At 48.0% G+C, this 27,246-nt stretch overlaps 1 protein-coding gene across 2 annotated transcripts in view; it reads left to right on the forward strand.

The window, feature by feature from the left end:
• Positions 1-1,815: 1,815 nt before the first annotated feature.
• LOC147097981 (pleckstrin homology domain-containing family A member 2-like) overlaps positions 1,816-27,246 on the forward strand; it is a 148,936-nt gene continuing 123,505 nt past the window's right edge. For both annotated transcript variants that reach the window (XM_085971172.1, XM_085971174.1), the window contains exon 1: positions 1,816-2,171. The gene's annotated coding sequence lies outside the window, so the exon portion shown is untranslated. The remainder of the gene's footprint in view (positions 2,172-27,246) is intronic.

Genomic DNA, 27,246 nt, shown 5'->3' on the forward strand with positions numbered 1-27,246 from the left:
GTCAAAATCCTGGAACTCCCTCCCTACCAGCACTGTGGGAGTACCTTCACCACACAGACTGCAGCGGTTCAAGGAGGCATCGGACCACCACCTTCTCAAGGGCAATTAGGGATGGGCAATAAATGCTGGCCTTGCCAGCGACACCCACATCCCATAAACGAATTAAAAAGAAAATGACATACAATGCACGAACATTCACACGGCCATTATGCAGACCACAATCTTAGTGCGTGCGTGTAAATTGACCCCCATTCTCCTGTATAACACAGGCAATTTCTACTGTGGAACTGCGCCGATTGCACGGGAACAGATCATGTACAGGGGGAAGCATAAGATTTAGGAGCAGGAGTCGGCCATACGGCCCCTCGAGCCTGCTCCGCCATTCAATAAGATCATGGCTGATCATCGACCTCAATTCCACTTTCCCGCCCGCTCCCCCTATCCCTTGATTCCCCATGAGCCCAAAAATCTATCGGTCTCAGCCTTGAATATACTCAACCACTCAGCATCCGCACTGGGAGGGGTCAGCAAGCAAACCTCAGGCATTATTTCATGCCCAACCCCTTCTGCTTGCCATTGGTCAGCTGGCTGCACTTCAAATCCAATGGTGCTTGAGTGCATCTTGAGCCATGCCTGCATGAACTCCCCCCCCAAAATTCATGCCAAAATGTGCAAATGATGAAGTTCCAAAGTTTTTGCCAGATATTCATTTACAACACTTCTGCTTTGGGAACCTATTTGGATTGAGCACTGGCGAAGTATAACAGCGCCTGTAGTTACATTCACAGACAAAATTAAAACATGTATTTGTGAAATGTCTGAAAAATTTTCCTGCACTGTATGCCTGCATTTCTTGGTGAGGGCAGGGGGAATTCTAACTCTGCACCACAGTTGACTAAAAAAAAAGACTTGCATTTGTAGCATACTGTTCACGACCTCAGGACGTCCCAAAGCGCTTTACTGCCAATGAGGTACTTTTTGAAGTGTGGTCGCTGTTTTAATGTAGGAATCGCGGCAGCCAATTATGCACAGCAAGCTCCCACAAACAGTGATAATGATCAGAAATTCTGGTTTAGTGATGTTGGTTGAGGGATAAATATTGGCCCAGGACACCGGGGAGAACTCGCCCTGCTCTTCAAAATAGTGGCCATGGGATCTCTTACATGGTGGACAGAGTTTAACTCAATTTAACATCTCATCCGAAAGATGGTGCCTCTGACAGCGCAGCACTCCCTCAGCACTGCACTGGAGCGTCATGCCTAGATTTTTGTGTTCAAGTCTCTGGAGTGGGACTTGAACCCACAAACTTCCGACTCCGAGGCGAGCGTGCCGCCCACTGTGCCACGGTTGACACCAGTTTATGAATTCCCCAGTGGGTAGAGGTTGGCACAGCGGCATTGTGTACCAGTTTATTTCCCGCAGTTTTTAAAAAATCCCCCCCCTGAACAAAGTCCTCTGGACGGTCAGAGAGAGAGGGATGATGCATGCAAAAAGCACCAGTGGTAATAAAGGGGGGCTTTGAATCATTGAGTCCCAGTCAGGCCCCAACCGGCTGGGGAAAGGAGAAATAAAGCTCGCCGCAGCTTTTTTTTTTGCAAAAGGTTGCAAAGGCTCTCCAAAAAAAAATGGGGAAGTCAGACAGAAACGTCTTGATGGGTAACTAAACCGCACCTACCAACTGGTCCAGCCCCTTTAAACTCTGCTGGTGATTTGCATGCACTGACACACCCCTCGCTTTACCAGCTGCACAGAAACTCGGCAAAAGTCTACAGTTTTTTTTAATCTTTCCCCCCACCCCCCCTTAACATTTGTAGCTCATATAATCTGATCACTGCCTCCACATTAGAGGAAAAAAAGGACTGATCTTACAGCGAGCAGTTCCCATTTATAGTTAACGTTCATATCCGGACTGGGTGAATTGCTTTGGTGACTAGTTTTTGTAAATTTCACCCGGAAAAGGCCAGAGACAGACACACACAGAGAGAGAGAGAGAGAGAGAGCATTCTTTTGATCACAAACTAATCTGCCGTGTTTAAAAAGCGGTGAGAAGGTTGGATTTTTTTTCTCTTCAGTTGCAAGATTTTCATCTCCGTGTTCTGAGCAGACACAACGTTCAATGAGCCAGGCTGCCGAGGGGGCTGCGTGCGAGGGATTTCTGTTTCTGATTTGGGGTGAGTTTATGAATATTGGTCGTTTTTACTCCTCCTGTGCAAGTGTGTGACAATTGCACTGTGAATCGCTTTGGCTCTGAGCAGCCTTTAATTATTAGGCAAAAGCCAGCAGAGGTGCGAAGTTGCAAGCCCCAGGAGTCGGTTTTGGTGCAAATATTTTGCTGGATTCTGAATTTTTTGCACCATTTATTCGACCCCTTGTCCCCCCCCCCGCCAATCTCCTCCTCTTTATTTGCAGTTGGTGCAGAAATACTTCCACGCAGCCTCTGAGCAGTCAACAGTAAACGTTGCAACTTAAACGCAAGATCTTTTGAGGTCCAGGATTATCAAGATCAAGTATTGCCTGTGGGGTTGGGTGGGTTGACTTAAAAAAAAAGCACCGGGGCTGTGAATTGTGAGGCTTGTGACACTGTTGAGGGTGGAAGACGTGATGTGCATGCCGTGGTGCAAAAGTTCAAATTCGAGGCAGGGACCAACTTTTTTTTTTCCTGTACAGCTGCAGGAACGACGCCTGTGGTATTGAGGTGGTCACTGTGCTGCCCCTGTAAATGTGGGGGACTGGCAGAGCAGTGCCCCCACAGCTATGAGTGTGACATGACATGGCATTCATACAAGCGGTGCATTCCATGCCACAGCACCCAACTGATGCACTTACCTCCTGTCCGACCAACTCAGATTTTGCAAAAATTGTACCAGGGCGTCAGTCAGCAGGCATGCGCGTGATATTGTTGAGTAAATGTAGACTAGAGAGGGTACAGAGGAGATTTCCGAGGATGTTGCCAGGACTGGGGAATTTTAGCTATGAGGAAAGATTGGATAGGCTGGGGTTGTTTTCTTTGGAACAGAGGAGGCTGAGGGGAGACTTAATTGAGGTGCATAAAATTGAGGGGCCGAGACAGAGTGGATAGGAAGGACCTATTTCCCTCAGCAGAGGGGTCAATAACCAGGGGGCACAGATTTGAAGTAATTGGTAGAAGGATTAGAGGGGAGTTGAGGAGAACTTTTTTCACCCAGAGGGTGGTGGGGGTCTGGAACTCACTGCCTGAAAGGGCGGTAGAGGCAGAAACCCTCATTGTGTTTAAAAAGTATTTGGATATGCACTTGAAGTGCGGTAACCTACAGGGCTACGGACCAAGAGCTGGAAAGTGGGATTAGGGTGGATCGCTCTTTTGGCCGGCACAGACACGATGGGCCGAATGGCCTTCTATGCCACAACTTTCTACGATTCTATGATTGTGTGAAAGATTCTTGTTTCTCCCTCTTCCCCCCCCCCCCCCCACCACCTTTCTGATTTAAATTGGGTTGTAACAACCAGCTTTAAAACAAATGTGTTCTCTTGTGATGGGCATCGCTGGCAAGGCCCTGTATTTATTGCCTATCCCCAGTTGTCCTAAGAAGGGGGTAATGGGCGCTCTCTCTCTGAACCGCTGCAGTCCTCAAGGAGCCAGTGCTGCCATGATAGCGCTAGGGTGGAGCAGGACCAAAAAATTCAGAGGGAGGGGGGAAAAAAATTGGAGGAGTCGGTTGCACCAGCCCCCTTCTCGCACACTTCCTGGCCATCTATTCAGGGTGGGAGCTTGGGAGCCGGTCACCTTCCCTCTCAGTGACCATGGAGACCAAAAGAGAGTAAAAAAGATCTGAAGAGAAAGGTGTACATTTCCACTGGCTATCAAACGATTCCTGAGATGAAGGGGTGGGAGTATGAGGAAAGGTTGAGCAGGTTGGACCTATACTCATTGGAGTTTAGAAGAATGAGAGGTGATCTTATTGAAACATATAAGAGGGGGCTCGACAAGGTAGATGCAGAGAAGATGTTTCCCCTCATGGGGGGAATCTAGAACTCGGGGGCATAGTTTCAGAATTAAGGGTCGCCCATTTAAAACTGAGATGAGGATGAATTTCTTCTGAGGGTCATAAACCTGTGGAATTCTCTGCCCCAGAGGGCTGTGGAGGCTGGGTCATTGAATATATTCAAGGTGGAGAAAGACAGATTTTTGAACAATAAGGGAGTGAAGGGTTATGGGGAGCGGGCAGGGAAATGGAGCCGAGCCCAAGATCAGATCAGCCGTGATCTCATTAAATGGCGGAGCAGGCTCGAGGGGCCGAATGGCCGACTCCTGCTCCTATTTCTTTTATGTCTTATGTTCTTATATAAAATTACTAACGGCCCATCGCAGACGAACTTGAATCTATTCACCGTGTCTTCTGACTACAAAGTATAATGCACTTTAGGCAAACAGGAATGCAATAGAAATATAATCACAATAGCAAACCGTTAACTATGGGGCCAAATACGTACTTACAGTGGTTCTAAAAGCATATTGGTGTATGGAATACTTTTACACTTTTATTGTGACATTATTACACACACAACTTGTTGCTCAAGAATTACAGACAAGATACAACTGACAATGTTAAAGAAAAGGAAGACTTGCATTTCTATAGCGCCTTTCACAATCTCAGGACATCCCAAAGTGCTTTACAGCCAATAAGGTACTTTTTGAAGTGTGGTCACTGTTGCAATGTAGGAAATGCAGCAGATAAATTGCGCACAGCAAGCTCCCACAAACAGCACTGTGATAACGACCAGATAATCTGGTTTTTGCTATGTGACTACACCAAACACAAAAATACCGACTAAGATTAAAGAAATGCTCAGTGATATGGTCATTGAATACAGTCGAACGCAAGTGTGAGTGTGTAATGAGTCCGGTGTGTAACTATATAGACTGTCTCAAGTCATTAGCAGCATTGCTGAATCAATTAGGTATTGCACAGTCACCTTTCATTTCTACTTGAAGCTGCCTTCACGAGGATAAATCGCAAGACGGCAAATAATTCAAGATTTTTGCTTTAGAAAAATGCACACTTTGGAACAAATGGCCTGGAATTTGTATGAATTCCTTGGCTTGAATTTTCAAATGGGTTTTTGCAAGAAGGAAAACTCCTGCATTTATATAGTGCCGTTTATCTCCCGAGGATGTCCCAGAGTGCTTCACGGCAATGACGCTTGAAGTTATGCCGGAAAACGCAACAGCCAATTTGCGCACAGCAAGGTCCCACAGGCAGCAATGAGTTAAATCATCTGTTAACCTGTGCTTTTGTTTTTTTTATTAGTTTATGGGATGTGGGCGTCACTGGCAAGGCCAGCATTTATTGCCCATCCTTAATTGTCCCGTGAGAAGGCGGTGGTGAGCCGCCGCCTTGAACTGCTGCAGTCCGTGTGGTGAAGGTACTCCCACAGTGCTGGTAGGGAGGGAGTTCCAGGATTTTGATCCAGCGACGCTGAAGGAACGGCCGATATATTTCCAAGTCAGGATGGTGTGTGACTTGGAGGGGAACTTGGAGGTGATTGCTTCAGGGATGTATGTTGGCCAGGGCACTAGAAGTCCCTGCTTGTCACGAATAGTGCCGCGGGATCAGCTGATGGGCAGATTTAACGTCTCATCCGAAAGACGGAACCTCTGACAATGCAGCACTCCCTCAGCGCAGCACTGAAATGGAGACTGGAGCCGTCTTGCATAAGAACATAAGAAATAGGAGCAGGAGTCGGCCATACGGCCCCTCGAGCCTGCTCCGCCATTCAGTAAGATCATGGCTGCACCCAACTGGTCGCGATGAACCAGTTTGGTCAGTACCGCAGCACTTTGCTGTCGGAAACGGCGAGGCCAGTGTCAAGTCAGTCTGTCTGCCACAGCTCCTTTACTCCCCCAAAATGCCTCTGTGTGTTCACACCATTAAAAGGGTGTTATTGTTCTGCAGGATGGTTCTGTTTTGACGTGCTCAACCCCATGACATCATGCACAGAAACCTGACAGATCTTGCCGCCTAAAAACAGGCGACTGGACAGAGCAAGGCAGTTCTTCCAGTGACAGTGTGGCGTGTTCGGAGTGGGGGTTTGTGGAGAGAAGCATGTTGCCCCCCCCCCCCAAAAAATGATTGTATCATGCATTACTTTAGAAGAGCTTCATTGGGTGGAGTCGACTATTAAACACTGTTGCAGGCACGTGACTGCGTTGTCTTTTCAGATCTTGGCGTTGCGATTCCACCTTTTTCAAAGTCTGCGACGGAAGAGCGAGCGGCGTGCTTCTCCGAGCATTTACAATTACTTGACCCACTTCACTCCCTTTTTAAAAAAAAATATTTTTTCTCTCTCTTGGCGATTTTCTCATCTACCCTCCTCGGCTGAGGACCTTTGACTGCTTGCCTAACTAGCCAATAATAACATTATTGGTCTGAGCGATATGCGCTCGGAGACAACTTGGCCATTCGATGGGGTGGGTGGGGGGGGGGGCGAGGCGGGGAGGGGCATTATGGCTGAGCCAATCCTGACATCAGCTGAGATGCACACACTGAATAGCGGTCAGCAACGTTCCCGTTAAGCTCTGCAGCCGTACAGCGGTCTGGAGGTCCCGCGCAGGCCGCTCAAGGAAATAACTGCGCAGGCGCGGAAAATTGAATCGGCCGCACAGCCAGTTAAAGGGCCCGCTTCACCCCCTCCCCCCCCCCGCAAAAAAAAATTACAGGGAACTTTAGAGGTCAGGGACAGGAATCCTGGCCGATTTTTTCCCCCCCATCCCCCACAATCAAGGGGACCGAATCCCTCCCCAAGGTCGGAACCAGACTGGGAGATGAACGTGAGACCTTCCTAGCATGAGTGACTCAGTGATTTGCTGGAGAAACGTGTTGAGTCAATGTGGGAAAGCACTTAAAAAGAAACACTGTCTGAAAATCACAACTAACTGGCGGTTAGCAGTATTTCTGGCATCAGTTTTTGAAATCGCCAAGTCGAATGCAGCTGCATTTAAAACCGAACCGAGACTGTTTAAGACTGTAATGAATAATGATCTAATCAGCAGTGGTGGTTAGATTGATTACTACAACACAGGTAACTGCAATGGTTTCATTAAGTTTTCATGCATTGTTTCATCATTTGATTTTCTAATAATGTTTCTTGTGCAATGTCTGGCGTGAAGATGGAAACTTTTTTTGTTATTTTCCATTTCCCCACCCGCCCTGCCCCACCATGTACAGCGTCAGTCGTGGCTAAGTAGGTAGCACTCTCATATCTGGGTTAGAAGGTTGTGGGCTCAAGTCCCACTCCAGAGACTTGAGCACAAAAATCTAAGCTGACACTCCCAGTGCAGTGCTGAGGGAGGTGCCATCTTTCGGATGTGTCTTTAAACCGAGGCCCCATCTGCTCTCTCGGGTGGACGTAAAAGATCCCGTGGCACCATTTTGTAGGGGGAGTTATCCCCGGCGTCCTGGGCCAATATTTATCCCTCAATCAACATCACTAAAAGACAGATTATCTGGTCATTATCACATTGCTGTTTGTGGGAGCTTGCTGTGTGCAAAATTGGCTGCTGCGTTTCCCACAGTACAACAGTGACTGCCCTTCAAAAGTAATTAATTGGCTGCAAAGCGCTTTGGGACATCCTGAGGCCTGGAGAGGCGCTATATAAATGCAAGTCTTTTTTCCCTCCTCAGTTGGGCGATTAATGCAGTCTAGCCCACAGGCACTGCTATGGTGGTCGCTCGACGAACCTGCCTAGCGTTGCTCCGAAGAGCTTCTCCTCGGAAAAGCTCGTCCTGCCACCTCCACATAGAAAGAAAGACTTGCAATTACATAGCGCCTATCATGACCTCAGGACATCCCAGAGCGCTTTACAGCCAATGAAGTACTTTTTAAAATGCGGTCATCTGTTATCACATGGCAATCTTGCCTCCCTCCTACTCACAGAACTTAGATCAGAGGAGCAACAATCCTGCCTCTGAAGGGAAGAAAGACTTGCATTTATATAGCGCCTTTCCTGACCACCGGACGTCTCAAAGCGCTTTACAGCCAATGAAGTACTTTTGGAGTGCAGTCACTGTTGTAAGGTGGGAAACACGGCAGCCAATTTGCGCACAGCAAGCTCCCACAAACAGCAATGTGATAACGACCAGGTAATCTGTTTTTGTTATGTTGATTGAGGGATAAATATTGGCCAGGACACCGGGGGCAACTCCCTGCTCTGCTTCGAAAATAGTGCCATGGGATCTTTTACGTCCACCTGAGAGAGCAGACGGGGCCTCGGTTTAACGTTTCATCCGAAAGACGGCATCTCCGACAGTGCAACACTCCCTCAGCACATGCTGAGTTCCTGGAGTGGGATTCAAACCCACAACTTTCTGACTCCGATGGCGAGGGTGCTACCCACTGAGCCACGAGCTGACACTGTAAACCTCCGTGTCATCTGAAGCTCCAATCTAAATGTTGCCTGAAATTCTATCTTGGAAGTCAGGAGTTTCAACAGGTCAGTGCGCACTGCTCCAGAAAAAGATGGCGATTCGAATGTGCTCACTTATCCGGGTTAATATCGAGAAGATGCGGCCCTTGCCCAAGCAACTTTTCCTGTTCCTAAGCGTGCCAGTGACCTCCTGACTGATCTCAGAATAATTAACGTTTGAACTTGGTGGAGATTATTTTTTGTTTTTGGCAAGCTGACAGATGATGATGACACTAAACAATGGAGTGGAATATCTTTTTTATTTGCAACACTAGAACGCTAAGTGATTTGGCCGAGGGCAGTGCTTATATATAATTAAAACTTAAGTTTTTAAAAACATGCCTGAATGAACTGCACAGGGCAGCCACGAATCTTAAAGGCAAAGCGCTGGCAATGTAAATTGTTCAACGCCAGGGCAGCTTTTAGCTCCATTTCACTGGATGGCCCTTCTGCCTCCCCTTCATATTTCATGTGGCGAGCACTGTGTGGGACTATGAAATTATTCTCCGGATGTAGTTCCCTTTCACATTGTTACTCACCCACTAGAAAGTCATTTCTTTGTGTTTAAAATTAGTTTTTGCTGTCATTTTTCCTCTTGCACGTGTTGTGACTACACTTCAAAAATAGGCAATTGATTGTAAAGCGCTTTGGGACGTCCTAAGGCTGGGATGGGCTTGAGGGGCTGAATGGCCTACTCTTTTTTTATTATTTGTTTAATGGAATGTGAGCATCACTGGCAAGGCCAGCATTTATTGACCATCCCTAATTGCCCTTGAGAATGTGGTGGGGAGCCACCTTCTTGAACTGCTGCAGTGGTGAAGGTACTGTTAGGTAGGAAGTTATTATGTTTCGCAATGGTTAGTTACAACTGAGTGGCTTGCTCGGCCATTTCAGAGTCAACCACATTGCTGTGGGTCTGGAGTCACATATAGGCCAGACCGGGTAAGGACAGCAGATTTCCTTACCTAAAGGACATTAGTGATGGGTTTTTACGACAATATTCCAGATTTATTTCATTAACTGGATTTAAATTCCCAGCTGCCTTGGTGGGATTTGAACTCATATCTCTGGATTACTAGTCCAGTGACATTACCACTATGCCACCATTCCTATGTTCAGTACATCATAATGGCCTGAGTGGTATTTTTTTGTGTCAGTTTTCTCCTCCACACTGCTGCTGAGGTGCGATTCCATTCCCAGTAACACTCTCTGGCACCCCCTCCAAGTGGTGATTATTCACCTACGAGACTCAACAGTTGGTACAAAAGCAAAATACTGCGGATGCTGGAAATCTGAAATAAAAACAGGAAATGCTGTAAATACTCAGCACCTGTGGAGAGAGAAACAGTCAACGTTTCAGGTCGATGACCTGACGTGAAACGTTAACTCTCGAGTTCTGACGAAGGGTCATTGACCTGAAATGTTAACTCTGCTTCTCCCTCAACCGCAGGTGTTGGGTGGCTATTCGACATTTGGGGCATCGCAGCCGCACCCGAAGTCCTATACGCACGCCTTAAGAGAATAGTTTGGCTATCGGACAGTTCTTAAAACAGTCAGGATCAGCCCACCCTGAAACTAGCAGTGTCACAGCACAACACCCCTGAGCCGACAGTGTACAGCTCCACGGGCCGCTGGGGCATTGGCTCTTCACCCCTCCTGTCCCCCCCCCCCAGCACTGAGGTAGTAATCTCCGCTGCGGGACCCGGTGGGGGTGGTGAAGAAAGGGAGTTTCCAAGGGCTACTCTCGCATGCCTTTCTCGGTGTTTGGTGAAGAGCTTGGATCTATGCCCAGGCCCTGCGGTCTCCAGTACAGAAGCTACTTGAGATAATTGGGGAGGGGAGGGAGAGAGAGAGAGAGAGAACGGTAGTGTGGTAGTTATGTTACCGGACTAGTAATCTAGAGGTCCGCCACTAATAATAATGATCGAGGTGTTCAAAACCCACCACTTTAAGAATCTGAATTCAGTTTAAATCTGGAAATTAAAAGATTTTGAAGTTTACAACACAGAAAGAGGCCATTCAGCCCATCATGTCTGTGCCAGGTTTTTTTTAAAAGAAAGAGTCTGGAAATAAAGAAACAAAGTGGTATCAGTAAAAGTGCCCGCGAATCTGTCAGCTTGTCGTTTTTAAAAACTCAAGTGGTTCGCTAATTAGGGAAGGAAACCTGCCCTCCTTACCTACTTGTGACTCCAGTTCCTCAACAACGTGCTTGACATTTAACTGTGCGCTGACCAGCAGCAAGCCACTGTGTTGTATTAACTCGCTTGCACCTTCTCTGCTCGACCACAGATGGGCAATAATAAATGCCAGCGATGCCCAGCTCCCGAGAACGAATATTAAACAGCCCACACATCCATTTAAAAATAAAACGGCTGCAGACAAGATACCTTCACCTTCACCGTCTTGACCCTGTCCCTTTAATTGAAAATAAGTGAAAGATGCTCAGTCCATGACATCCCAAATATGTGATTATTTGCCTACTTTACAACAGTGACTAAACTCCAGAAGTACTTAATTGGCTGTGAAGCGCTTTGGGATGTCCTGAAATTGTGAAAACCTTTCTTTAAGTACAAAGAAAAGTGACACAGTGGACTACAGATCCCTTACACCCCTCCCCTTCCTAAAAAAAAAGGGGAGAACGTTCTCGGGCAAGTGTAACTGTAATGATACAAAGATGAGTGGGAAAGCAAGTTGTGCAGAGGACTCAAAGAATCTGCAAAGGGATATAGACAGGATAAGTGAGTGGGCAAACGTTTGGCAGGTGGAGTATAATGTGGGAAAGTGCGAGGTTATCCACGTTGGCAGGAAAAATAAAAAAAGCAAACTATTATTTAAATGGAGTAAGATTACAAAATGTTACAGTTCAGAGGGACCTGGGGGTCCTTGTGCATGAAACACACACAATCAAAAAGGCAAATGGAATGTTGGTCTTTATTGCAAGGGGGTTGGAGTATAAAAGCAGGGAAGTCCTGCTACAACTGTACAGGGCATTGGTGAGACCACACCTAGAGTACTGCGTACAGTTTTGGTCTCCTTATTTAAGGAAGGATATACTTGCATTGGAGGCAGTTCAGAGACGATTCACTAGGTTAATTCCAGAGATGAGGGGGTTGATTTATGAAGAAAGGTTGAGCAGGTTGGGCCTATACTCATTGGAATTTAGAAGAATGAGAGGTGATCTTATTGAAACATATAAGATACCGAGGGGGCTCAACAAGGTAGATGCAGAGAGGATGTTTCCCCTCGTGGGGAAATCCAGAACTCTGGAGCACAGTTTCAGAATAAAGGGTCGCCCTTTTAGAACTGAGATGAGGAGGAATTTCTTCTCAGAGGATCGTAAATCTGTGGAATTCTCTGCCCCAGAGAGCCGTGGAGGCTGGGTCATTAAATACATTTAACGTGGAGATAGACAGATTTTTGCAAGATAAGGGAGTGAAGGGTTATGGGGAGCAGGCGGGGAAGTGGCTTTGAGCCCAAGATCAGCCATGATCTTATTGAATGGCAGAGCAGGCTCGAGGGGCCAAGTGGTCTATTCCTGCTCCTATTTCTTATGTTCTTATGTAACTGAGGAAAGTGTCAGCACGTTTACTGTGATTCAGACCACAAGTGTGGCAAAGTGTCAAGGTGGTAAAATGCTACAAAGTGTGAACTGTGTATTCGGCCTGAGTATGAGTTCAATAAAACTGACCCAGTGTTGTATAGCGAGAAGCCTGGGCATAATTACAATCCGTTAGCGTGAGAGAAACAATATCAGCTTTTTGCTGTTTCTTTTCTCCCCAGGGTAGTGCTATCACAGTTATTCACCTCGCCAGAGACTTGAGTACAAAATTCTAGGCTGACAGCGCTGCACTGTCGAAGGTGCTGCCTTTCGGATGAGACGCTAAACCGAGGCCCCGTCTGCGCTCTCAGGTGGGCGTAAAAGATGCCATGATACTATTTAGAAGAAGAGCAGGGGGGAGTTCTGCCCGGTGTCCTGGCCGATGTTTATCCCTCAATCAACATCACTTAAAAAAAACATTATCTGGTCATTATCACATTGCCGTTTGTGGGAGCTTGCTGTGCGCAAATTGGCTGCCGCGTTTCCAACATTACAACAGTGACTACACTTCAAAAGGTATGTCATTGGCTGTAAAGCGCTTTGGGACGTCCGGTGGATGCTATATATATGCAAGTCTTCCTTACTATCTCAGCATTGACGGATTGACCGCTTACACAGTTGTCCTCTATCTCCTTTGCATGTGGGATGTCCTGAGGTTGTGAAAGGCGCTATATAAATGCAAGTTTTTCTTTCTTTTTTCCTCCACACCCTTGCTCTGACTGGAGATCAGGCAAGAGGAAAATTGGGTCTGTTTTGGTTAGAACATGTCATTCTGGGTTTATTTGACAGCATTATGTTAAAATGATGAAGGGATGGGACAGAGTCGATGGAAATGGACTGTTTGCGGTGGTTGAGAATGAGGTGACACACATGGTGGATTAAATGTAACAGATTTAGGACGGAAAGCAGGAGAATTTTTTTTTTACACAGAGGCTTCTGAGGATGGGGTTTCCAGTACCAGAGTTGGTGATTTTTAAACATTTTTTTAATTCGCTTATGGGATGTGGGCGTCGCTGGCAAGGCCAGCATTTATTGCCCATCCCTAGTTGCCCTTGAGAAGGTGGTGGTGAGCCGCCTTCTTGAACTGCTGCAGTCCGTGTGGTGAAGGTGCTCTCACAGTGCTGTTAGGGAGTTCCAGGATTTTGATCCCGCGATGATGAAGGATCGGCGATATACTTCCAAGTCAGGATGGTGTGTGAATGGAGTGGAACTTGGAGGTGGTGGTGTTCCCATGCGTCTGCTGCCCTTGTCCTTCTAGGTGGAAGAGGTCGCGGGTTTGGGAGGTGCTGCCAAAGAAGCCTTGGCGAGTTGCTGCCGTGCATCTTGTAGATGGTAAACACTGCAGCCACGGTGCGCCGGTGGTGGAGGAGAGACAGTGCCAACATTTAAGAATAGGTGGTGGAAGGGGGCTATGGGAACCGAGGCGGGCACATGCGATTAGGACCACTGCACGTGTGGAGGATAAACACCAACAGGGACTGGCTGGTTGGGCCGAACGGCCTGTTTCCGCTTTGTCACTTGTCGGTAATTCCTTCTGTGTAACGAGGTGCCTTGGGCCTCTCCACAGCATCAGACAGCACCCACCTGGACTAGGTCCCACCTTTCCCAGTGACGTATTTACAATTCGACAAATGGAATGACGTTGGAGCCTGTCATTGCACGTGATGTTGGCATGATCCGAATGACACGTGACTCTTCATCCTCGAAACAAAAAAAAGGGTTTGTCAAATGTAATGTCCGTGTGTGATTGAGACACGAACTGCAGAAGTTGGTTATAACAGGTGTTTACTGAATGGAGACAAAACTGGAACTACTATACAAAGTTACTGTACCGGCTTATATACAGGGGTGGTCACTACTGGTACTGCAGTATACAGGGGCTGCAGAATATAGTTCCTTCTTCAAGGTACATACACTACACCAAACATTCCTTTTGTGGAGAGAATGTACATTTGAGAGAGTTCAAGGCAACATTTCTATTGACTCGTTTCCTGGACGAGGCCATGACGTTTTAAGTCTGATGAACTGGCTGGACAATGACCATGCGGGACTCTCCGACCCCATTTCTCTCACACACACACACACACACACACACAAGCAGTCAGTCTTTTATGGTGAGTCATTTCATGTCAGGAATGAGAGGTTTTTCACTGTCATTTTTCAGGCCTTGTTAACAATTAACGCCACAGAGAGCGAGACTATCCTGGCCAGTGACTGGTGCAGTGACACGGCACTTTAGGAAATTGACTGTTCACGTTAAACCCTGCTGCAACAGACTCTTCACAAAAACAGATTGTCTGGTCTTTATCACGTCGCTGTTTGTGGGAGCTTGCTATGCGCAGATTGGCTGCCGCGTTTCCTACATTACAACAGTGACTCCACTTCAAAAAAAAAAGCACTTTATTGGCTATAAAGTGCTTTGGGTCATCCTGAGGTCGTGAAAGGTGCAATATAAATCTTTCTCTTCATTTTTTTTTCATAAGGCATGGCAAGGCGTGGAACCTACACTGAAACAGCCTGACTTGAAATCTGATCTTTTCCCTACTAGGCTTGTGGGTTTTGTAAACTCTGTATCACCAGGCTTTACAGCTTTCTCATTGGTTCGGTCTGATTTCTTTGTGGCTCAACAGAAAATCCTGTCGTTGCTGCTTTCACTTGTTGTGAAACTAGCTTTCGTCTAGGCTGTCGGTATTGGGGGAGATTCGACAGGAAAGTTGTTTTATCACATAAGAAACATAAGCAGGAGTCGGCCAGTCGACCCCTCGAGCCTGCTCCACCATTCAATAAGATCATGGCTGATCCAATCTTGGCCTCAACTCCACTTTCCCGCTCTCTCCCCACACCCCTCGACTCCCCTGTAGTTCCAATGTCTGTCAATCTCCGCCTTGAATATATTCACTGACCCAGCCTCCACAGCTCTCTGGGGCAGAGAATTCCACAGATTCACGACCCTCTGAGAGAAGAAATTCCTCCTCATCTCCGTCTTAAATGGGCGACCCCTTATTCTGAAACTATGCCCCCTCGTTCTAGATTCCCCCACGAGGGGAAACATCCTCTCAGCATCCACCCTGTCAATCCCCCTCAGAATCTTATGTTTCAATAAGATCACCTCTCATTCTTCTAAACTCCAGTGAGTATGGGCCCAACCTGCTCAACCTTTCGTCATACGTCAACCCCTTCATCCCAGGAATCAACCGCGTGAACCTTCTCTGCACTGCCTCCAATGCAAGTATATCCTTCCTTAAATAAGGAGACCAAAAGTGTACGCAATACTCCAGGTGCGGTCTCACCAGCACCACGTAAAGTTGCATCAAAACTTCCCGACTTTTATACTCCATTCCCCTTGCAATAAAGGCCAACATCCCATTTGCCTTCCTAATTACTTGCTGTACCTGCATGCTAAGTTTTTGTGTTTCATGTACTAGGACCCCCAGATCCCTTGTACCGCAGCATTTTGTACTCTCACTCCGTTTAAATAATTTGCTTTTACATTCTTCCTTCCGAAGTGGATAACCTCACATTTTCCCACAGATCTCATAACTGCAGCGCCTCTTTTCAACAGCCTTCCCGTGCCGCAATCACATCAAGTTACGTCCAGCTTGTCAGTCAGCTTGTCACACTTCTACAGGTTTTTGTCTTTTCGGGGGGGGATTCAGTTGCCAGGAAATTCCTTGTGATTGCAAACCCACTTCCAGTCGCCAGATTGACCTCCTTGACCAAGCTTTTGGTCACCTGTCCTGATATCACGCCATGCAGCTCAGTGTCTGATAACGCTCCTGCAAAACGCCTCGGGACGTTTTACTACATTAAAGGCGCTATATAAATGCAAGTTGTTGCTGTTGTAGACGGGAGTTTAATTGTGTGTAATTAATATCAAAAATATCATTACAGTCACTAATTTGGCATAAAGTGAGGTTTTCCATACCTCTGTTCCCATTTCCCTCCCTGTTATGATCTCACCATTTTGTCCACCTGCCTAGTGGAGAAGATGCCCAGATAACTCTGGTCCTGGGCCTTCTCCCCATCCTTCAGAAGATTGAAGGCGGCATATGACCACAGCACAGAAATGTCTCTACCTCCAATTTTCCTTCCGCACCCTCCCAAAAAACAAAAATTAGGGAGTCACCTGACCTGCATTTGGTGGCTTCCCATTCGCCTCTCCGCTGAGGGGGTACCTATTCCAGCCACGCCACTGTTGTGGGGAACAGACGTCTGGGTGGCAATGAGGTCTGTCGATCCCTGCCTCTTGTGTTCCCTCAATCGGCTCACCCAGCCTACCGAAGCCAAACAAGAGACCCTGTTGTAAGATGGGAGCCCAGGGTCTATGCAGCAGCAATCTGAATATTCATGGGCTACTCTGACTGGCCTGAGACCCTCTGAGGATTCTGCTTCAGACGTCCCTGGTGTTCCCATGCGCTCTATGGGAGGCTGCAGGGCAGACAGCTGTTTGTCCATCACTGCACAGATCCATCCAGTGCGCTCCTCTGTACTCCTAGACCGACCTTGCATTTTACGTATTTTGCAGGGACTTAAGTGACTCCTGTAAACGATCGCACTTGCCCAGCAACCTCCTTCTTGAGGCCGGCCCTACGAAGTCAGAATCCCGAGATGGCAGTGCCCGCTTCTAGTCTGCCGCCCCCCACTTGTTCCTCTTCACTTGTGACCTATGAGATAGAAACATTAGAAACATAGAAGATAGGAGCAGGAGTAGGCCATTCAGCCCCTTGAGCCTGCTCCGCCATTCAATGAGATCATGGCTGATCATCCAAATTCAGTACGCTGTCCCTGCCTTCTCCCCATATCCCTTGATCCCTTTAGCCTTAAGAAATATATCTAACTCCTTCTTGAATATATTTAATGAATTGGCCTCCACTGCCTTCTGTGGTAGAGAATTCCACAGGTTCACCACTCTCTGGGTGAAGAAATTCCTCCTCATCTCTGTCCTAAATGGCTTACCCCTTATCCTTTGACTGTGACCCCTGGTTCTGGACTCCCCCGCCATCGGGAACATCCTTCCAGCATCTAGTCTGTCTAGTCCTGTTAGAATTTTATAAGTTTCAATGAGATCCCCTCTCATTCTTCTAAACTCCAGCGAGTATAAGCCCAATCGACCCAATCTCTCCTCATACGTCATTCCTGCCATCCCAGGTATCAGTCTGGTAAATCTTCGCTGCACTCCTTCCATGGCAAGAACATCCTTCCTCAGATAAGGCGACCAAAACTGCACACAATACTCAAGGTGTGGTCTCACCAGGGCCCTGTGCAACTGCAGCAAGACGTCCTTGTTCCTGTACTCAAACCCTCTCGCTACGAAGGCCAACATACCATTTGCCTTCTTAACCGCCTGCTGCACCTGCATGCTTACTTTCAGTGACTGGTGCACAAGGACGCCCAGGTCTCGTTGCACTTCCCCTTCTCCCAATCTATTGCCATTTAGATAATAATCTGCCTTCCTGTTTTTGACACCAAAGTGGATAACCTTGCATTTATCCACGTTATATTGCATCTGCCATGCTTCTGCCCAATCACCCAACCTGTCCAAATCATACTGGAGTTTCTTGGCATCCTCCTCACAGCACACACGCCCACCCAGCTTTGTGTTGTCTGCAAACTTGGAGATATTACATCTAGTTCCCTCGTCCAGATCATTAATATATATTGTGAATAGCTGGGGCCCAAGGACCGATCCCTGCGGTACCCCATTAGTCACTGCCTGCCACTCGGAAAAAGAGCCGTTTATTCCAACTCTTTGCTTTCTGTCTGCCAACCAGTTCTCTATCCAAGTCAATACCTTGCCCTCAATCCGATGTGCCTTAACTTTACACGCTAATCTCTTATGCGAGACCTTATCGAAAGCCTTTTGAAAATCCAAATACACCGCATCCACTGGTTCTCCCTTATCTATTTTACCAGTTACATCCTCAAAAAATTCCAGTAGATTAGTCAAGCACGATTTACCTTTTGATTCCTCGCTTTAAACACCATCTGGGATATGTGTAGCTGTATTGGTGTTGGGCGGAGGTGGTGTGAGGAGTGACGCAGGGTGCAGCAAAGTGCTGGTTTGCTTTAGGGACTCTGGCTATGCTGACGGTCTGTCAAACCCAGGCCTAGAAGAGTCCCTTCGAGCAGTCCCTGCACCGCAGTGTACTGCTCGTGGGGTTTTTGAGGTTGAGCCTTGCCTTTGCGTCACTGGCTGAAGAGAGGGATCAAAACCCAACAAGACCAGGTGGGTTCCGACCTCAGCTTGGGGGAGATCTCTCTGGCCCCGGCCTCCCCGACTCCCTCGATGGTAGTGCGGCCAGCAATGTCCAGGCTGGCCTCCTGGGGCCAGTGTTTGTGGCGTGCACAACTGGGACCAGGTACCGTGCACTGAAAGCTGTACCACAGCCTTATCTTGAGATCAGCCACCTTCTGCCTGTCATGTGAGCTGGTTCTTTAGGGCCTGCAACAGCACTTACTCTGCCTGCAATCTGCTCTCAAGCTTTCTGAACAGTGTCAGCCGTGGCTCAGTGGGTAGCACCTTCGCCTCGGAGTCTAGAAGGTCGTGGGTTCAAGTCCCGCTCCATGGGACTTGAGCACAAAAATCTAGGCTGACACTCCCAGTGCGGTGCTGAGGGAGTGCTGCACTGTCGGAGGTGCCGTCTTTTGGATGAGACGTTAAGCCAAGGTCCCGTCTGCTCTCTCGGGCAGATGTAAAAGATCCCATGGCACTATTTCGAAGAAGAGCAGGGGAGTTATCCCCGGTGTCTTGGCCGATATTTATCCCTCAATCAACAAACCAAAAACAGATTATCTGGTCATTGCTATTTGTGGGAGCTTGCTGTGCGCAAATTGGCTGCCGCGTTTCCCACATTACAACAGTGACTCCACTTCAAAAAAAGTACTTCATTGGCTGTAAAGCGCTTTGGGACGTCCGGTGGTCGTGAAAGGCGCTATAGAAATGCAAGTCTTTTTTTTCACGTCGCTGTTGTTGTTGAGGCAGATCACCTCTGTGCCGTACAGGTCAGTCCCTGAATCAAACCTCCAGCACATCGTCATCGAAGCACATCATCCTCACTCCGCAGGCATCCATTCTACAGCAGGGTGGTTGAGAAAGCCCCCGGCTTGCTCTCCCCTCTAAATGCCGGGGTTTAAATGCCTGCTTGAGCCATTTCACTGCATAATAATCATTTCCGAGGCCCACCCTGGACAGTGTGGGTGTGAGATCGCACGGAGACCAAACACAGCAGTATTGGGGTTGAAGAGCAGAAATTCTCCTAAAAACCCTCAGTACTCCCAGTTAACGCCTGAATAGCAGTTTTTAGGCTAACTAATTTGTGTTTACTTTCCGCCACTCACTAGCGCTGGAACTGCAATACCAATTCTACAACACAAATTAGGAAAAGAAACACTCAAAATCTTATTGACTATGTTTAAAAAGGTTGCATTTTAAGCTAAAACAAGCCAGTGATCTGCGGTGGATAATATTTAACGGGGTCGACACAATTTGAATTATATGTGTGGCATGAAGGAACCTTAGTAAAACTGAAGTCAATGGGAATCGGGGGGGGAAACTCTCCACTGGCTGGAGTCATACCGAGCATAAAGGAAGATGGGTGTGGTGATTGAAGGTCAGTCATCACAGCCCCAGGACATCACTGCAGGAGTTCCTCAGGGCAGTGTCCTAGGCCCAACCTTCTTCAGCTTCTTCATCAATGACCTTCCCTCCAACATAAGGTCAGGAATGGGGATGTTCGCTGATGACTGCACAGTGTTCAGTGCCATTCACAGCTCCTCAGATAATGAAGCAGTCCATGCCCGCATGCAACAAGACCTGAACGATGTTCAGGCTTGGGCTGATAAGTGGCAGGTAACATTCGCGCCACAGAAGTGCCAGGCAATGACTATCTCCAACAAGCATGAGTCTAACCACCGCCCCTTGACATTCAATGGCATTACCATCGCCAAATCCCCCACCATCAATATCCTGGGGGTCACCATTGACCAGAAACTTAACTGGACCAGCCACATAAATACTGTGGCAACAAGAGCAGGTCAGAGGCTGGGTATTCTGCGGCGAGTGTCTCACCTCCTGACTCCCCAAAGCCTTTCCACCATCTACAAGGCACAAGTAAGGAGTGTGATGAATACTCTCCACTTGCCTGGATGAGTGCAGCTCCAACAACACTCAAGAAGCTCGACACCATCCAGGACAAAGCAACCCGTTTGATTGGCACCCCATCCACCACCTTAAACATTCACTCCCTCCACCACCGGTGTACCGTGGCTGCAGTGTGTACCATCTACAAGATGCACTGCAGCAACTCGCCAAGGCTTCTTCGGCAGCACCTCCCAAACCCGCGACCTCTACCACTTAGAAGGACAAGGCATAAGGCAAATGGGAACATCACCCCCTCCAAGTTCCCCTCCAAGTCACTCACCATCCTGACTTAGAAGCATATCGCCGATCTTTCATCGTCGCTGGGTCTAAATTCTGGAACTCCCTTCCTAACAGCATTATGGGAGTACCTTCACCACATGGACTGCAACGGTTCAAGAAGGCGGCTCACCACCACCTTCTCGAGGGCAATTAGGGATGGGCAATAAATGCTGGCCTTGCCAGCGATGGCCACATCCCATAAATGAATTGAAAAAAGAAATTAATTCTCAAAGCTGAAGTGAATTCTAAAATGTCTTCTGAGGAGGCTTTAGACCAGCGCCAATGCTCTGGATAAATCTGCAGCTGGCAGTTTGCACAGGACACCAACATTTGAAAATGCTTGCCTGGGTCCCCCCCAAGCCAAGTGGCATCAACGAGTTAGCAAGATGTTGCCCTGCTCTTCCGTTACGGTATTCACAGGCGGCACAAGTAAATGGGCCATTTTATTTTTTGCAAGTCAATGGAATCGGAACGACAAGAAACAGAAGGTTGTTCAGATCCAGTTGCGACAAGATATTGCTTCTCGCTGTTGACAATGCCACAGTGTGTGCGCCTGGAATGAATTGCTTGCACATGCTCGGCTGCTGTGAGCTGAATTATGCGAAGAAAAATAGTTTGAAATTGTGGTAAAGGTGGGGGGAGTAGAAGAGGCTTCTGTGCAGAAATGGTGCAGAAAGAAAAAACAGACAGACAATCGAAGGACACATCAGCAAAAGGAAGGTAAATAAATAGGGATTCTATATTTCCAAATGGAGAAGATTCTTTGAATATATTGTGTGCACACAGACAAGGCAGGGTTTTGTGATGCATTCAATTAATTTGGAACTCTGGATAAAATTACCGGGCTCACCCATCATTGCACGTGAACCCTGACCCTCGGGCCCGACTGCATGTGAACCCTGACCCTCCGGCCTGACTGCACGTGAACCCTGACCCTCGGGCCTGACTGCACCTGAACCCTGACCCTCAGGCCCGACTGCATGTGAACCCTGTGTCTCAGGCCCGACTGCATGTGAACCCTGTGCCTCAGGCCCGACTGCACCTGAACCCTGACCCTACGACCCGACTGCATGTGAACCCTGTGCCTCAGGCCCGGCTGCATGCGTGCCCTGCTCCTCGGGCCAGACTGCTCCCTGTCCCTTTTATCGGTGCAGTCACGCACCACAAGTTCAGCGTCGGTGTAAAACCACTAAACTAGGACTTTTCAAAATCAGGGTGTGAGGGTCCGAACTGCCACCATGAAGTGGGGGAGGAGATTCCCTCTGTTTCAGGCCCGGTCCTGACACTAGATTCAGGTTGCATTTACAACACAACTTCAGAGGTGACGCAAAGTGAAACTGCTTTGCACTGACCCTGCGGTGGGCGTGTAAAGGCAAAGTTTGCTTCACATAGACTGACGCCGATGGTTTCTGGGGCAGTAATCTGAATCTAAGGTTGAGATGGCAAAAATGACAATCTGGAGCAGGGTTCACATGCAGTCAGGCCCGAGGTGCATTTTTGCTGCGACGATCTGTAACCGCTTCAGAACCCTTTGATGCGATGACCACACTTCATCTACTTCCACTATTCAATGCACGCTGATTAGAGAATAAAAATCAGTCGGCGTTTAAACGAGTCTGTAAATTTGTGTCTAGATTTTAATCAGTCTAGAAATCATCGAAGCATAAAATAGTACAGCACAGAAGGAGGCCATTCGGCCCATCGAGTCTGCGCCGGCTCTTTCGAAGAGCAATCCAGTTAGCCCCACTCCCCCGCTCTTTCCCCATATCCCTGCAATTTTTTTCTCCTCCAAGTATTTATCCAATTCCCTTTTGAAGGCTACTATTGAATCTGTATTCACCGCCCTATCAGGCAGCGCATTCCAAATCCTCACCACTCGTTACATAAAAAAGTTTTTCCTCATGTCGCCTCTGGTTCTTTTGCCAATCACCTTAAATCTGGGCCCTCTGGTTATCGACCCTTCAGCCATTGGAAACAGTTTCTCTTTATTGACTCTCTTCATGATTTTTAACACCTCTGTCAAATCACCTCTTGGCCTTCTCTGCTCCAAGGAGAACAAGCCCAGCTTCTCCAGTCTTTCTGTATTCCCTCATCCCTGGAACCATTCTAGTAAATCTCTTCTGCACCCTCTCCAAAACGTTCACGTCCTTCCTAAAGTGCGGTGCCCAGAATTGGACACAATACTCCAGCTGGGGCCGAACTAGTGTTTTATATCGGTTTAGCAGAACTCCCTGGCTTTTGTAGTCTATGTCTCTATTTACAAAGCCCAGGATCCCATTAACCTGTCCTGCCACTTTCAAAGATTTGTGCACAAGCACCCCGGGTCTCTCACATGATGTATAAACAAAGGAAGGCTATGATTAAAAGAACTCCACTTGATGGTTTAGTGGGTAAGTACACTGTATAGTGTGGTATGAAGCCCTATAGGCCAGAGGCCTGAGCTTTGATTTCTCCCAGCCCATGCAGGGCAAGCTTATCTCAGCTATGAACACTGCACTTCCCAAGTCATTATAATCAGTCTCTGCAACGCTAGGTTAAGGAGGGAGTGAAACTCCGCCAGGGTTCCGGCTGCTGATGGAATCCTATTGACGTGTGTGTGTGTCGTCTTCTTCTTAGGCAGTCCCTCGGAACCGAGGATGACTTGCTTCCACTTTAAAAATGAGTTCTCAGGTGACTGATGAGTCCAATGTGGGACCTACAGTCTCTGTCACAGGTGGGGCAGACGGTGGTTGAAGGGGCGGGTGGATGGGGTGCTTGGGTTGACGTGCGCTTCTTCCGCTGTTTGCGCTTGGCTTCCGCTTGCTCCCGGCGAAGAGACTCGAGGTGTCCGGCGCCTTCCCGGATGCTTCTCCTCCACTTTGTGCAGTCTTGGGCCAGGGATTCCGAGGTGTTGGTGGGGATGTTACACATTTTTTCAAGGTGGCTTTGAGGGTGTCCTTGAAGCGTGTCTTCTGCCCACCTGGGGCTCTCTTGCTGTGCCGGAGCTCCAAGTGGAGCGCTTGTTTTGGGAGTCTCGTATCGGGCATGCGGGACGATGTGACCCGTCCATCGGAGCTGATCGAGCGTGGTCAAAGCTTCGATGCTGGGGATGTTGGCCTGAGCGAGAACACTGATGTTGGTGCACCTATCCTGCCAATGGATTTGCAGGATCTTGCGGAGGCAGCGTTAGTGGTAGCTCTGCAGTGCTTTGAGCTCAGTTGAAGGGTTGTCTTGTGATAACCTCCGTGTTTAAATAGATGCTGATGGACACTTGGGCAGGTTACTGGGGTTGGGGTGTGTGGAGGGGGGGTTGGGGGATGCTGCAGGTGTCTGAGTTACCCCAACCAGAGTCTGCACAGAGAGAGGGGACAATACTGGTCAAAAAGGCTCCACTTCATAAAGTTTGGAAGTTAATAAAGACAAAAGAGGAAAGCATTGGGCACAGAGTGTCGGCAAGTATATTCAGTAAGTGAATTGAATTGTCACGCTGTTGCGTCACATGTTTGGCAATGATGAGCTGGAAGGTTGTGAATTCTAACGAAGGCGGCTGATTAGCTTGTGACATTTCAAAAACAGAGGCTAGCATTGTGGACGCCACATTTTAAAAGTGTCTCCCTTTTGGAAAAATAGCAGATTTCAGACCTGTAGCCAGCTCCTTGGGAGCTTTGAAAAGGCAAGGGTTCCACAATCTCTATACGCCTGGCTTAGTGTTTAGGACCCAGCGAGCTGATGGTGGCAAAGGAATTTTAAGACGTTGAAAAGAATGGGGAGAAGTGATGTTATCGGCGATGACCTCGGCGCGCTGTCGTTTTTGGAGGTTTATCTGGACAGTGGCATCTTTGCAGAACCTGGGGACTCGTGCAAGACGCACTGAAACCATGTTGGGTTGTTTTTTTTTTAGGTCTGTGCTAATTCTGGCCTCACAATCGAAACTGTAATTATTTCAGGCTGGACTGTCAGGACAGTCTGCACCAGCCCAGGTGGCCTTGAGAACCTGCGCTCAGCCGCACCCTGTCTGTAGCAAGGGCCGCCATAGACGAGACGGTGGCCCAGCATTTGTTTCTTAACCCTCACGTTGACAAAAGTGAAATTTGCAATTGGTTCGATTTTTTGTTTTTTGTTGTTGTTGTTGTTGAAATGTTTCAGCTGCGTCCCGTTCTGATTTTCAACAATGGAAAGCTGTTTTAAAAAAAAAAAAAGGTTTGCATTTATATAGCGCCTTTGACAACCTCAGGACGTCCCACAGTGCTTTGCAGCCAATGAAGTACTTTTGAAGTGGAGTCACTGTTGTAATGTAGGAAACGTGGCAGCCAATTTGCACCCAGCAAGCTCCCACAGACAACAATGCGATAATGACCAGATCATCTGTTTTTAGCGAGGGTGACTGAGGGAGAAATATTGGCCCAGGACGTCCGGGGGAGAAAGCGCTTTGGGACGTCCTGAGGTCGTGAAAGGCGCTATATAAATGCAAATCTTTCTTTCTTTCAAAGGATGATAAAAGGCCTTTCAGCCCACCAATCACTCCTCTAGTGTGCTACCTACCTCAGCATGGCATCTGACTAAAGCTCGACCATCCCTAACATCTCCTGCCTGGTAGATTGCTCCAGAGCAATATCGGCCTTTGCACAAAGGTGCTGTGTGTTCTATTTTGAAAGGGATCGGGTCGATTCTCCAGCCCCAGTGAGGGAGACGCGCTCTCAGACATTGCAGGCATGCAGCCTGCGACTCCTCCATCCATTCATCTGAATGGGTATAGGAATCACAGGCTGCAGGCCTCCGATTCACTGTCTGCAAGCCTGAATCCCTGCTGGGAGCATGGGATAGACCCCCGCTCTGTGATCGTTAAGCTACTTGGCCAGTGACTTGAAACTCCGCTGTTACATAATGAGCAGGGCTCGGGTGTCACATCTGGTGTGTAGATGAACGAGCTGAGAGAGTGAGACTCACATCGGCAGCTCTGCAGGCACCTTGCAGCTTAATCTTCCCCATTCAGATCTTTCCTCTTGAATAGAGGAGGCTGAGGGGTGGCCTGATAGAGGTCTTTAAAATCATCAAAGGTTTTGATGGCGTGGATACAGAGAGAATGTTTCCACTTGTGGGGAAGAGCAAAACTAAAGGCCGTCAATATAAGATAGTCACCAAGAAATCCAACAGGGAATTCAGAAGAAACTTCTTTACCCAGAGAGTGGGTAAAATATCATTAAATATTTTCAAGAAGGAGTTAGCTATATATTTCTTAAGGCTAAGGGGATCAAGGGATATGGGGAGAAGGCAGGGACAGGGTACTGAATTTGGATGATCAGCCATGATCGCATTGAATGGCGGAGCAGGCTCGAGGGGCCGAACGGCCTACTCCTGCTCCTATCTTCTATGTTTCTATGAATGTGGAACTCGCTACCACAGGGAGTGGTTGAGGCGAATAGTATAGATGCTTTTAAGGGGAGGCTGGACAAACACATGAGGGAGAAGAGAATAGAAGACTATGCTGATAGGGTGAGATGAGGAGGCTCACGTGGAGCATAGACTGGTTGGGCTGAATGGCCTCTTTCTGTGCTGTATATTCTATGTAATCCTATGTGAGATTGGCTCAGCACCGCTAGCAGGTGCCTCGCCAACACGATGGGCTGAACTTTGTCGTAGAATTTCAGTTCTTTCGCTGTAACTGATGTGGTAGATCATTATCACACTTGTGCAGCGCGCCGATGTATAAGTACTCCGCACCAGACTGCGGATTTACACCCACTCTCTGCCCGGCCTGGACGGCCGGATCAGTCCCGCCATCCGGATTGGGGCGCGGGGGTTGGGAAATTCCACTTCACCAGCTCCCCGCCGGTCTCACGGAGGGGCACAACTTCCTGGCTGGGCTTTTAGGCCGAGTAAGCTGCTCTCGCCTAACATGTACATGTGCTTAATTAACATGCAGTCGACTCCTCGAAATTCCAAGTCCGTATCGGATAATTCCATACGTTTTTTTTTAGCACAAAAACTAGCTTGACTTTATCCGGAGCAGACTACGGTTGGTTTTGTTGTTCATGCAATAACGTGCGATTTCTCGGGGTGTCTACACAAGTCCTGCCCGCAATGCATCACATGCCGAGCGTTAAAGGTCAATCACTTTTTGGCCTTCCAAGAAATAGATTTGTAAAGGTGAACTGCTTGATCTCTGCAAGCTGAAAATATGCACGTTGGTGTCTCATTCAGTGCTCCTTTATCACTCTCTGTTTTGCAGGCTGGAGAGCGGCTGAATGAAGGGTTACCGCACAAGTTCATGTGCATGAGAGGTATCCCGCGTGCTCCCGCCACCATCCACTGAGCCAGGCTTACAGACCCAGAGAACTGCCTTTGCAGTTTACAAGGGGTCGTCGTGATGGGCTTGCGCCACCCGCTGCAAGCTGACCTGCCGACAATCTCGAGCAGCAAAGTCACAACGGCCCTCAACTTGTGTGCCTCCAGGCCCTTCAAGGCTACCGTATCTCCATCAGCCGGTGCGGTGCTGAGGGAGCACTGCACTGTCGGAGGTGCCGTCTTTCGGATGAGACGTTAAACCCGAAGCCCCGTCTGCCCCCTCAGGTGATCCCGTGGCACTATTTCGAAGAAGAGCAGGGGGAGTTATCCTGGGTGTCCTGGCCAATATTTATCTCACAATCAACATCACTAAAATAAACCAGATTATCTGATCATTATCACGTTGCTGTTTGTGGGAGCTTGCGGCAAATTGACTGCCACGGTTCCCACATTACATTGACTACATTTCAAAAAGTACTTCATTGGCTGTAAAGCACGTTGGGACATCCTGAGGTCGTGAAA

Source organism: Somniosus microcephalus, chromosome 30, assembly GCF_052327205.1.
Source record: "Somniosus microcephalus isolate GS21.2 chromosome 30, FLI_Smic_1.0, whole genome shotgun sequence".
Taxonomy (NCBI): domain Eukaryota; kingdom Metazoa; phylum Chordata; class Chondrichthyes; order Squaliformes; family Somniosidae; genus Somniosus; species Somniosus microcephalus.